The sequence below is a fragment of the Zingiber officinale genome, chromosome 9B (assembly GCF_018446385.1).
Source record: "Zingiber officinale cultivar Zhangliang chromosome 9B, Zo_v1.1, whole genome shotgun sequence".
Classification (NCBI taxonomy): Eukaryota; Viridiplantae; Streptophyta; class Magnoliopsida; order Zingiberales; family Zingiberaceae; genus Zingiber; species Zingiber officinale.
This window is the reverse complement of record NC_056003.1, coordinates 95,707,257-95,721,115: the sequence shown is the minus strand read 5'-3', so window position 1 is coordinate 95,721,115 and position 13,859 is coordinate 95,707,257. Positions and strand designations below refer to the sequence as shown.

Below are 13,859 nucleotides of genomic sequence, written 5' to 3'. Positions count from 1 at the left end.
CCAATTTCCCATTTCTATGATTTTGTCCTATTTTGTGTCTATTTGATCTTGTGTGGAATGTTGTAATTATGTCTAATTACCATACTTGATTGAGGGTTTGGATATCTTGTGGATCTTGTAGAGGTAATTCCTCATTCAATTTTCTGAGGGATCTTCATGACAGGAACATGTTCGTGTAAGGATGATCATCTTGAAGGGAAAATTAGGTTATTCAAGGGGGTAGGATAGATTTGTGCATTAATCTTTATATCTAGATGTGTTTGATGAGAGACGAATTCTTATGTTGATTATCCGAGGGACGCAAGTGACAGGCAAACCCGTGTAAGGACAACATAGATTCATTCCTAATTGATCAATCTAGGTGTAGATTTCAGTCCTAGGTCGGTTGTCTATTGCAAGAGAGAAACGATAACCTTCTACAAATGATGGACAATTGAGGAAAAAGATTTGGTAGATCATTTACATTAAATAACCTTACAAAGAAACCAAAACTCCTAGAACATCCCTTATCATTGCCCTTATTCTTGTTTCCTATCCTTTTATTTGTATCTTTACCTTTGTAGATTTACTTTATACTTGTTAACTCATTGAATTGTTGTTTTACTAATTCGCATTGAGATATTCTTAGTGCTTATTCTAGTCCATGTGGATACGATAATCTTTTATATTACTTGTAATATTTTTGTACACTTGGAGAGAGACAACAAGTTTTTGGGGCCGTTGTCGGGAACTGCGCTATAACATTAGGGATTTTCAATTGAGTTAGACTAGACATAACTTCTCTTTTCATTTGCATAGTTGTAATCTAACTTTTAGAATTATGTTTTCATAAGTTTTTCCTTTCTTGTATACATTTTGATTCTAACATTCTTGTCTAACTTTTCTCTGTTCTCTTTTGATTTAGCTTCTTTCTTCTTTTCTTTTGTAAACATATCTTGCAATCTTGTTCTTGGCATATGAATTATTCTAGATATTTTTCTTTTTCCTTTTGTCTTTTCTTTCTTGTTTTCATTATGCACTTTCTTTCTTGCAATTTGAATTCTGCATTTTCTTTCTTGCTTTTCATATTGCATTTCATTTCTTATTTTGATTCTTCAATATCCATGAGCACTAACATGTCAAGCAGGCCCATGAGAAATTTTTCTACACCTTTTTCTGTAAGATTTTTATTTCTCATTGTGCAACCTCAAATTGAAGCAGAAAGTTTTCAATAAGACCCAGAGTTAATTTTTATGATACAAGGTCACAAATTTGGAGGAGAAGTATCAGAAAGTCCTTATCTGCATCTTGAAATATTTTTAGAGATTTGTGATATGGTGAAATGTGAAGGAGTGTCAGCAAATGCACTTCGATTATTGGTATTTCCTTTCAGTATCAAGGATAAAGCAAGGACTTGGTTATATTCTCTCTATCCTCAAAGCATCACAAGTTGGGAACAATTGGAGAAGCAATTTCTGAATCATTTTTTCCCTCCAAGCAGAATAGTGTATATCAGGAATTGCATAACAAATTTTGCTCAAGCATATGGAGAATCATATTTTGAAGCATGAGATAGATTCAAGAGTCTTCAAAGACAGTGCCCTCATCATGGTTTTGAAAAATGGTTGATTCTACACATATTCTATGGGGGAATTTCTTTCTCAGACAAGAGTTTATTGGATTCATCAGCTGGAGGTTCTTTTATGGATAAAAGTGTAGATGAAGCATATATGTTAATTGATCAAGTGACATTGAACCTCCATGAATGGTCAAACATAAGTTGGATGAAATCTCCCTCAAACATTCAAGAAGTGCAAGCCATAAATGCTATAGATCCTATCAAACAAATTGTAACTCAACCATCTATGAGTTTTGCAAATCAAAAGTCACAGAACGGGGAGTTCAAACATTTAGGGGCAAAGATTGAAAGTATTGTTTCAAATTGGTTTAAAGAAGATTCCCCTCCTTCGCAGACAAGATCTAGTGAAAAGTGTGATGATGTTGGGTTGAGAATTGAAAAAAATCATGAAGAACTTTTGAAGAAGGACATGTTTAGAATTGAGGAGAAGAACAATAGAAGACCACATGAACTCAGTTCCATTATTCCAGGAGGTTCCCAAATGCCACAAGTACCTTTCCCTCAATGATTGATCATACCAACACTAGATAAGCAAGTTGAATCTCCTCCACAAGCTAAAAGGGAATATGGAAAATTAGAAGTACCTTTCCCAAGACCTTCACTAAGGGTTCCTTTTCCACAAAGGTTAGTGGGGGTCAATGAGAACTATGACTTTAAAAAATTCTGTGACACTGGTAAGGTTGAGTGTAGATTTTTGAATTTGTATAAAGATAAAGACTCTTCAGATGAGGATTGTGAAGATAATGCAGTGGTAAATAAATTTTCAGATCTACCTCCAAATTTTATAGGGTGTTGTAGTGACATTAAATTTTCAGATGATGAATGTGTTGTGGTAGATCAACTTAAAACTGCAAGTGAAGTTATTGATCCTCTTATAGTTGATTCTCCTATTGAGGATATTGATGTTGGTTTGTTTTTTAATATTTGTGATGATGATGTTGATATGGAACAATGTGTAGGGAGCTGTGTTATAGAAGCAGCATCTCAAGAATCACCTCCTTTGTCCACACAATCCTTAGATGTTGTAAGAGTTGCAAGGATTGAGCATGTTGTGGACAAATGTGTAGGGACTCATGTAGATATGGTTGAGTCTCAAGAATCACCATCATTGATATCATCAACACCTGAGCCAGATCCAGAACCATCATTTGATTCAGAGGAAGTCACATCTACATGTTTAGAAATTTTAGGTATTTCTCAGCAAAGTAAGGTTAGTATTTCTTGTTATCTTTTGAAAAATTTTATAGAGGTACCTATCATTGACTTTGTTGGATGTGATTCAGTTTTTATTTCTTATTCTGCTTATCTTAAAATGGTTATGGCTCTATCTTATCTAATATGTTTGTGGGAGATTTGTATTTTCTTTGCATGTGCAGATTTCACTTGGACTAATAATTGGAAACTCAATCTGAACCGTCTTCGACCACCCGAAAGAACTTTAAAGAAGACGAAGATGGAGAGAGTGATACTTCATTTTTTAACTCCTATATTGAAAGCTCCCTCAATAATAAGAGTCCTTGGTAGGAGGGTGTTGAAATGTCTTACCCCTTCAAGAGCAAGATTTAGATGAATCTAATGAGGTGGTCGAGCTAATGACCTTAAACAAACGCTTCTTGGGAGGCAACCCAAGTTCATTTTCTTTATTTTCTTTTATGTCTTTAATTCTTTCTTTATAATAAACATGTATCCTCTACTTAATTTTTCTTGTCTATCTTATTGTTGTAGAATTCAAAGTTGTGGAGGAATGTGAGTATTGGATGGAGGAGTATCTTTAAAAATATGAATGTCAATCATTTGGAGCTCATCACTTGGTAACTTCTCTTAAAATCTCCTCCACATTGTTTTTAGTTTTCATTGGGACAATGAAAAGTTTAAGTCTGGGGGGATGCATTAGATGCATTTGATTTGCTTTGTTTGTTTTTGTATTTTCTTATGTCTTGCATTTTGTTTTGATTTTTTGTGGTATACATCTTGAGAACATTAAACTCCTTTTTTATGTTTTCTTGTCTTAAAGCAAATTGTTAGCACATTCATTATCTAGATTCATGATGTTTTAAATGATGTTAGTAGTATGTTTAATGTATCTCTTTTCCCTATCTTGGGTAACATGAAATAAGCTAAGTATTTTATGAAGATGAGTTTTAGTTTTGGTTTGACCTTAAGGATCTTATCTTCACTTCACTTTGACTTGATGCTTGAATGGTTGATATCATTGAAATAGTCATGATTCATCTTGTTTGTTTAATACTTGGTTTCCATGGTGATTTCTCAAACTTCATTTTGGTTACTGAATGAGGCTCAACTCATGTAAGATCATTTGGAAAGATCAAAATATCCCAACATTTGTGCTAAAAGTACACTTGTGAATAAGATTTGCACAATGCAAATACATATGAAAAAAAAAGTGTGAAAAAAAGCAAAGGAAAAAAGTAAATAAGGGATATAAAAAAATAGTTGTCGTGAGTGGAATCTAGCTAGTCACCCCTTTGAGACCGAGTTAGGTTACTGGGGAAATGACTGCTTAGCTTCTCTTGAGATTGAGCACGCCTTTGAGACCTCGGGTTGATTGAGGAATATGAACCAAGTGTGTGGCAAGTAAGTGTCTATCACTGGTTACTTGTCTATTAGTGGAAACATTAGGAATTCAAACTTGATGAAGACTTGACTAGGACATAGATTGAAACTTGAAGAGTTTTGAGTTGTTTTATTTACACTGTGCACAGGGTACTTATGCTTGAGCCAAGCTTAACTTGTTTTCATGATCATACTTACTAATGAAACCTTTTGATAGAGTTAGGAGAATGCATTAGGGATATGAGAATATTGTAGAACATATGAATTTAGATTGTAGCATTTTGCTTGAGGACAAGCAAAAGTTTAAGTTTGGGGGTGTGATGTGCGTAGATTGTATACACTTGTTTAGCATATTTTGACGCACATTCACATATTTTGCACATGCTTTGTCTACGTATGTTTGTACTTCCAGCTTTCCTTTTTGCATATTTACTCTTTTTGTTCGGAGATATACTTTTGTGTATTTTCTGTACGTAGGAGTCAAATTTGGTGAAGAATGCATGTTCAAGGCCAAATCTACGAGTGAAGCAATGGAAGAAGACACCTTACCTGAACCATACACGACCCTACCATGGGGGGTTACCTAGGTCATGTAGAGATGAGAGGTCGTGTAGCTGCAGCAGAGAAGGAAGATGGCTTAGCCGTGTGAACCTCACATGGTCGTGCCAAGTCTTGAAGCCCAATGAAGCCTAGGCCGTGTACACCACACGGCCATGTAAGTTTTCCAGAGACCAGAGAAGCCTCGGCCGTGTATACCACACGACCGTGTGAGTTTTTCAGTGGGCAAGAGAGTGCCGACCGTGTGTACCACACGACTGTGCCAGGTTTCTAGAGGTAGAGGCAGCTTAGGCCGTTTAGATCTACTCGGCCGTGCAGGAGGGTCATGGTAGATGCCACGGGGTCGTGTGGCGCCCAAGCCTTCCCTCTATATAAGGCTTCCTTCATGAATTGAAAGGGGATCTTCTCCCCTTTGGGAGAAAGCGAGATTTGGGCAATTTCCCTTCATCTTGGAGGGATTTTCTGGCGATTCTAGGGAGGATCTTCACTGATTCGACTCCAAGATCGTGGGATTGGATCCGAAGACCGTTCTTCTTTGTAGATAAGTTTTCTTTTTCTCTTTTCTTGGATTTGGGGGATCAAGAATGCTTGTAATATTTCTTTCTTTCGGATTCTTTCTTCGATTTATGGAGTAGATCTTTTGTTCTAGGATGGAGGGAGTATTTTTAAGGATATCTTGATGTAAAACTCTTGTGGATATGCCAATTTCCCATTTCTATGATTTTATCCTGTTTTGTATCTATTTGATCTTGTGTGGAATGTTGTAATTGTGCCTAATTACCATGCTTGATTGAGGGATTGGATATCTTGTGGATCTTGTAGAGGTAATTCCTCATTCAATTTTCTGAGGGATCTTCGTGACAGGAACATGTTCGTGTAAGGACGTTTGAGGGATCATCTTGAAGGGGAAATTAGGTTATTCAAGGGGGTAGGATAGATTTGTGCATTAATCTTTATATCTAGATGTGTTTGATGATAGATGAATTCTTATGTTGATTATCCGAGGGGCGCACGTGATAGGCAAGCTAGTGTAAGGACAACATAGATTCATTCCTAATTGATCAATCTAGGTGTAGATTTCAGTCCTAGGTCGGTTGTCTATTGCAAGAGAGAACCGATAACCTTCTACAAATGATGGACAATTGAGGAATAAGATTTAGTAGATCATTTACATTGAATAACCATACAAAGAAACCAAAACCTCTAGAACATCCTTTATCATTACCCTTATTCTTGTTTCCTATCCTTTTATTTGTATCTTTACCTTTGTAGATTTACTTTATACTTGTTAACTCATTGAATTGTTGTTTAGCTAATTCGCGTTGAGATATTCTTAGCGCTTATTCCAGTCCCTGTGGATATGATAATCTTTAATATTACTTGTGATATTTCCGTACACTTGCGGAGAGACAACATCGCACTGGGACGAGAGTCTGGGACACCGACATAGAAAGGTCGTTGGGCGTGAGAGCATGCTCACTTTTAACTTGCACTGGAATGAGTGTCTGGGACACCGACCTAGAAAGGTCTCTGGGTGTGAGAGCATGCTCACTTATAACTCGCACTAGGGCAAGAGTTTGGGACACCAACCTGGAAAGGTCGTTGGGCATGAGAGCATGCTCACTTATAACTCGCACTAGGGTGAGAGTCTGGGACACTGACCTAGAAAAGTCGTTGGGCGTGAGAGCATGCTCACTTATAACTCGCACTGGGATGAGAGTCTGGGACACCGACCTGGAAAGGTCGTTGGGCATGAGAACATGCTCGCTTATAACTCGCACTGGGGCGAGAGTCTGGGACACCGACCTGGAAAGGTCGTTGGGCGTGAGAGCATGCTCACTTATAACTCGCACTGGGGCGAGAGTCTGGGACACCGACCTGGAAAGGTCGTTGGGCGTGAGAGCATGCTCACTTATAACTCGCACTGGGGCGAGAGATCGGGACCCGACCTGGACGGTCGTTAGGCGTGAGAGCATGCTCACTTATAACTCGCACTAAGGCGAGAGTCTGGGACACCGACCTGGAAAGGTCGTTGGGCGTGAGAGCATGCTCACTTATAACTCGCACTGGGGCGAGAGTCTGGGACACCGACCTGGAAAGGTCGTTGGGCGTGAGAGCATGCTCACTTATAACTAGCACTGGGGTGAGAGTCTGGGACACCGACCTGGAAAGGTCGTTAGGCGTGAGAGCATGCTCACTTATAACTAGCACTGGGGCGAGAGTCTGAGACACCGACCTAGACAGTCGTTGGGAAGCTTCTTAGGTTATAGCTCAGGAATCGGATTAATGGTTGCAGCCTGGCATTGAGGTTGTCCCCGAAATTCCTGCCCGGGTGTTATGTTGTAGCTCTGGCCAGCTGCGCGTTACTTGTGATATTTCCTTCAAATATCTCAAGCACACTTAATTAGATCAGTTATTTGTTTATTTTTAATTTTATAGAAGTGGTAAATTCAAATTCCTTCATTTTCCCTCCTCTTTCCCAAGGTAACTTCCTAATTATGACATATGATTTTGCTTTTCCCGAGGTAACTGCACGACCGCCTTCCCTCCTAACGTATAGTCTTCCCGAGCCGGAATGCTGCCGTACAAAAATCCCTCACCATGATTTCCTTGTCACATCCATCATTAATGCCTTTCATAGGGGCACGCCACGTGTCCCACGAACTTATACCGTCACTGCAGCAGATCAGCGCCTTTTAGCACGCACCCTTGATCTAACAACTCGCATTGCCGCGCCTTCCTCTCGCCTCTTGATGCTTCCTAGGGGCTTCTCTTTATAAACCCTAAAGGTCATCCGTCGTCACCTTCTCACCTTGCTGTCAGCTTTCGGCTCTGTCGCTTCTTCTTGCTCCGTCTCTTAAGTTCTTCTTCCCTGATTGTCACTTGCAAGTGCTTCTTGTCTTCGTCTTCGTCCTTCCCCCTATTCTCTTATGGCTGAAGGTAACGTGGCCCCTTGGTATTTGTATTACATTTCTGACTTAGATGATAGCGACCTAGCTCAGATTCGGGAAAGCCTGCACCTTCATGATGATTATCAACTACGTGCTCCTCGACCGAATGAGCATCCATCTAATCCTCCCGAGTGTTTTGTAACTTTCTTCAAGGACCAGCTCTTGGGCGGCCTCCGCTTTCCTCTTCATCCCCTTTTCTCTTCCTTGAGTTATTATTTGGGTATTCCACTTTCACAGTTTGCACCCAACGCTTTTCGTGCTATTTGTGGCATAATTATCCTCTGTCGGGTATACTAGATCCCCCTAACCGCCCAACTCTTCCATCATTTTTACTCTCTTAAATGCTCTGAGCCCGGTGTATTCATGGTGCAATCCCGGGTTGGGTGTAAATTCTTCTCCGATCTGCCCTCCTCTAATAAGGGTTGGAAGTCTCGCTTCTTCTTTGTCAGATTACCTGAGTCGGTATCCTGGCTGACCGACTGGCGTGCCAGCCTTCCCTCCCCCTTCGAGTTGCGCGAACATACGCATTAGCCTATCTGTCATTTAGCCTCGGAGAAAATACAGGGAGTCCAACTTCTCCTGTCTGTGATGTTGCCAGAAGGTTTTTTGCATTTTTTCGGACTCAGCCCAGTCCCTGCAGATATAGGAGCTCCTTTTGGTAAGAGGTTGCTCTTCCTTCCGCTAATCTTCGCTAACTGAGGTATTTCCTTCTTACTTTGCAGAGGCTGCTATATTTCGGGCCTACTCCAAGGGATTAGCCTGAATGCCCAGCCATCTTTTGCAGGCTGTGGGTGAGGAGGTGGCGAAGGGCCTGGTTGCTCCTTCTGCTACTCCCTCTCATGAAACCACAGAGGAACCCTCAGAGTCCTCGACCCCACTACTTCTGCTAACGGGCCTTTCTGAGGCTGACCCTGCAGCTCTGGAGCCCATCGAGGAAGAGTGGGCCCCCTCTCCTCCTCCAAACAAACGCCGGCGACTCCAGCGCAAGCGTAAGAGAGTCACTCCTTTGGCCCAGTTTTCTCCTCTTCACCCATCCGAGCGGGCTTCTTCCAAGCTTCCCAAAGTCTAAGTGCCCACAACCAGAGTTCCCGCTCAGGAGTCTCCTCGGGTGGCTGAAGTCCAGGCCCCTACTCCTGTCCGGGTTTTGGCTCCTGAGCAGGCTGGTCCTTCTACTGGAGACCAGCCCGGGAGCTCTGCGACCCCTTCTGCTCTTCCGACCGCCCCCTCCCCTTCAAACGCACGCACCAAAGGACGGTCTCAGAGGAATAAACGAGATTTCACCACTTCCTGGTGCCTACCTTCCGAGGCTGAATCAGATTCGATGGGAACTTCAGCAGAGGGAGATGCCCCTCCAGTTCGTGGTAAAATCTAGCTGCAAGGTGAACTAGCCACCCTTTGGCGATCAGCCAACGAGCAGTTCCGTGAGAGTTCTTGGTAGGAAAGTCTGGATCTGGCCTCCCGTCATATCATATCGGTGAGTTTTCCTTTTCTCGACTTAATTCTGACCTTGCTACTGGCTTTTTTTCTTTTTACCGGGCAGACCTGCTCCAGTGGTCTGTGCTTGACCCATTTTGCCTCAGACCTGCTCCGAGAAATCGAGTCACTGAAGGCTCGCCTCCAAGAATCGGAGTTGCCATTGACTTCCCGTGACCCGTTTGACCCTCTGAATTCTTATCTGGGACCTGGCCCAGGAGTCCATCGAGAAAATAAAAGAGCTGTAAGCGGCCCTGCAGACCAGCGACTCCAAGATGAATTCAGAGGGGCAACATCATCGTCAGATGGCGACCGAGTTGAAGGAGAAGGACTCAAAGCTGGCCGCTCTTTCTGCAGATCTGAAGGCCCTCCAGGAATACAACAAGATTGTGCAAAAAGACCTGGAGGTTGCTCGAGCAGACCTAGTAGCCAGTGCTGACCGGGAGAAGACTTTTAAGGTTCAGCAGGATAGGGATCAAACCAACCTCCAATCTCTCCAGGCAGATCTTCTTAAAGCACAGGTGGAGGTTTCCACCTTAAAGAAGGAGAAGACCCTGGATTTGGCATCTACAGAGAAAGTGAAGAGGGAACTGGTGGAGTACCGATCAGGCAAAGACGAGCGTCTCAAAGCTTACAGGCTCTCCTACATTAAGTCTCCCTTGTTTCAGAAGAAGATAGGGGACTTCTCCAACCGGATGCTCTATTACGGGGGCGCGGGTGCAGTGCGCCAGCTGTTTGAGCAAGGACTTCTTTGCTCTGCCCCCCAGCTGACTTCCTGGACAGGGAGTGACTGTTGCAATAAGTTCCCGATGAAGCCTTCCTGTCCTTCATCGCAGACGATGACTTTCTAGCTCTTCCAGCTTCTTTCCCGAATGATGTACCTCCTCCCACGAATCCCTGATCATGACATGAAATCTTTAATGTATGATGTTCATAACTTGCTTTTATTTAAAGTCATTTGTCTTTTAGGAAATCTCCTGGTCGACCGTTATCCGTAGTTACTTAGGTAAATCTCTCGGCCAGTCTTTTCCTTGAGAATTGTTTCTTGTTTCCTGATCGTGGACCTGCTTGCTTCTCGACCTGGGATCTATTCGCTCCCCTGACCTGCGATCTATTTGTTCCCCCGACTGGGGATCTATTCGGTTCCCCGGCCTGTGATCTGTTGGTTTTCCTGACCTGAGATCTGTTTTGGTTTCGACGATGTTCTGACTAATGCCCCTGCCTTGGAACTCTGCTCCTTCAATGTCCCGAGCTGGCTTCCGAGCGAGGTTCACCTCGTAAACTTAGTAAAGGTAAGATTGTACAAAAACCCCCAACTCTTTGTGCTACAGTACCATTCTTTCCCGAGGTAACCCATGATGACCCTCGTACTTCGCGCCATTTACTGTTCCCCGCCCCTCTTTTACCGCTTTGTTTTCTGTGACGATCGTGCGGCTCCTTTTTGCACGAATATTTAAACCGCTTTTATTAAGAGTCGTTGGATGGCAACTTGACCATTCTGCCCTTGTGTATATCGGCTATAAATAGGTCGTCGCTGCTTCTTCATGGAACTTTTTTGCCCGCCTCTCTCTTTTGCTCTCGTTTCCTTACTTTCTCTGACTCCTTGATTCCTTGTGCCCTCTGCCTCCTGCCTCATCCTCTTGTTCTTGGCTACCGCTTAAGTTTCTCCCATGACCTTTCCTAATATTATATACCCCCGGGAGTTTCTACTTTCGATGACATGGATCTGGATGATCTTCGCTTTTCCTATGAAATCTCCAGGGACATGCATATAGTTATTCCCAACACCATGCACCAGGCTTCTTCTCCCCCAATAGGCTACGCCACCTTCAATAAGGAACAGTTCTTGGCAGGGCTTCGTTTCCCCATTCATCCCTTATTCTCCGACGTAAGCCATTATTTCAGAATTTCTTTGGGCCAGTTGACTCCTAATTCTATAAAGATTCTATGCGGCTTCGTGATTTTATGTGAAGTTTGCGAACTTTCCTAGTCTGCCTAGGAAAACACAAGACGGATAAATAATGTCCGAGGGCTTCATGATTTTATCCTTCCAAGATGGATCAAAGGAGGGAATAGGACAAAAGAAGGTGGTCCTAGGGCGGGCCTGGAAGCGGAATAAACCTTCACTATGCTGGCGGAGACTGAAGAAATAGTGGAACAGGCACCTCGGACACTATTTATCCGAGGCTTAACCTTGTTCTTTCGTACCTGCAAGACATGTTAGATCCAAAACACAAACATATCCTGCAAAACAAAAGTTAGCACATATAATATTATAAATATGAAGTTTGACAGTCATCGGACTGTCCGGTTCTGACTTCGGATTTCCAACCAGAAACCCTAGGTCGGCCCGACGCCTACTGTTCCCTCTGCGGGGAACACGTCCTCACCTACTCCACTCAGGAGATTTACCTGTTGCCAGTGCGATCCTCCAGATCGACTGGACTTTTTCTCGGCGCTAGATGCTTCCGGACTTTCTGCTAGACTTCCGCTTCCCGGCTGGTCCAGTCTTTCACCTAGTTCGCGACACGAGGAATTTCCACCTAGGGTTACCCCCCTAGGACTTTTGCCTGAAGCACTCGACCCACCAAGACTTTCCGCATAGGGTTACCACCCCCTATGACCTAGGGTTACCACCCCCTAGGGTTTTCCTCCACCTAGGGTTACCACCCCTAGGACCTAAGGTTACCACCCCTTAGGATTTTCACCTAACTAACCACAGTTAGGACTTTCCTGAAACACTCAATCAAGCACGTTAGATCACAACAAGACTTAACTTTGAACCCTTTGCCATTATCAAAACTTGGGTTCGATCGTCAGATGCTTCCCACACCAACACGACCAGCCATTGGCTCACAGGTCTCACCGTCGCCGAAGGTATGTTCAGACAGACCTGGGTGCTGATAGTCCGTCCGATGAACCGATCCCTCTAGCCCGACAAGTTCCAGATCCCCCTATGCCTGGCCACAGTCCTGCGACCACCGAGGATCTCCCTCCCACACGTTCCCAGGCTCGGGAGCCAGTTCTGCCAAGTCCAACTTCCTCTCTCCCTGCTTCGTCTCCTTCACGAGTACCCGGTGACATGGCAGGTCCCTCAGCTACACCCCTGCCCGTTAAATCGCGACCAGGGCCATCTCACTTAACCCATCCTGAACCTGCTGCAGATGCTTCACAGCCGCCAGGTCCCTCTTACCACCAGTATTATTCCACTAAACCTTCGGAGCAAGGGCTGATGCAACAGCAGGATGCTCCCACTAGCCTCCTTACTTTACGGGGTCAACTTGCTACTTGCTGGGAGGAGAGCATTCAGCAGATGGAGAGTCTATCTATACCCGTTTGGATGGATAGGTTCTCTGAGTTGTATGTCCAGGTGACCTTCTCCCATTCATGTAGCAAAACTCCTTTCTCTCCTCCCAAACATTTTACTTTCTTGGTTCAGGATCATGCTGAATCCATGGTGGTGAATCAAACGCTTCATCTTCACTGCCATCGCAACAAGGTGCTATCAGATAGAGTAGCTGAGCTAGAATTACAACTGAATGACCCCGCAGCAGCCGACCGCGCCCAAAGAGCCGAAATAGGGGCTTTAAAAGGGGTGAATGCTCAACACCAACAAGCTCTGCGGGTGGCTGACTAGGAGCTCCAAGCCCATCCTCAAGAAAAAAGTCAGGCCGAGGGTCTCCATAAGTAGACTGTGGACCAGCTGACCCATGAGCTGAAATCGAAAGAGGCCCTCTTACAAGAGCAGAGCCATACTTTGGAATCACAGGCCGCTGAACTGCTTGCCCTGAAAGAGGAATTGTCCCAGGCCCGTTCTAGCCTTTCTGGAGTTACATCAGCTCTGGAAATATATAAAGCAGGGGAAGATGAATGCTGTAGGCAGAGCCGAGAGGCCTGTTGTTTAGTCATAGGAAGATCGTACCAGTTCTACTGTACAAAAATTTTGTTACAAGTGTCGAACCTTTCCTAAATAACCTATTGTGTTCTTTAGAAGTTAAATTAGGAATCGCAAACAGAACTTAACATTATTGATTCCAAATTTAACTTATCTGTTCTTAATGGTTTAGACTTGGATCTCAAGCGGAACTTAACACTATTGATCCAAATCCACCTAACTTATAAATTCAATTAAATATTAATTTCTAAAATTGGCTTCCAGGTTAAACATGGCGAGGCACTAGGCCTTCTTGGATATGGGAGCAACCACCACTTCCTAGACAAAGCCTTTTGAGGAAAGCTAATATTTAATTTCCTTATATAACTCTAGGTTTAACCAAAAGGAACAATCGAATCACAAATTTGAAAAACAAAAACACAAATTCGAATAACAAATCCGAAAAACTAGAATCTATTGCCTCTTGTGTTTGGAATTCATAAAAGAAAAATAACTAGTATGATGCGGAAGAAAATTACTAGTTATACCTTCTCTTTGTATGCTAATGACCTCGAGATCTTCAGTCGTATTCCTCGCCTTGCCTTGGACGCCATGTGGGCGACGATCCTCCAAGATGAACTCCACCCAAAGGCCTTCTTCTCCTTCTCTATGTTTCGGCCACCACCACCTCAAGGGAACAAGAGAGCAAGGGGAAAGGAAGAGGGGAGAGGGTCGGCCACAAGAGGAGCACCAACAAGAGAATAAGAATTGTTTTTACCATGAGGCCTCCCCTCCCCTTCTTTTATATTAC

General features: G+C 43.3%; 1 non-coding gene across 1 annotated transcript; it reads right to left on the bottom strand.

The window, feature by feature from the left end:
• Positions 1–1,488: 1,488 nt before the first annotated feature.
• On the bottom strand, positions 1,489–1,594 carry LOC122025814. The gene has a single exon (XR_006123840.1). It is a non-coding gene; the product is annotated as a small nucleolar RNA R71 (small nucleolar RNA).
• Between the last annotated feature and the right edge of the window lie 12,265 nt (positions 1,595–13,859).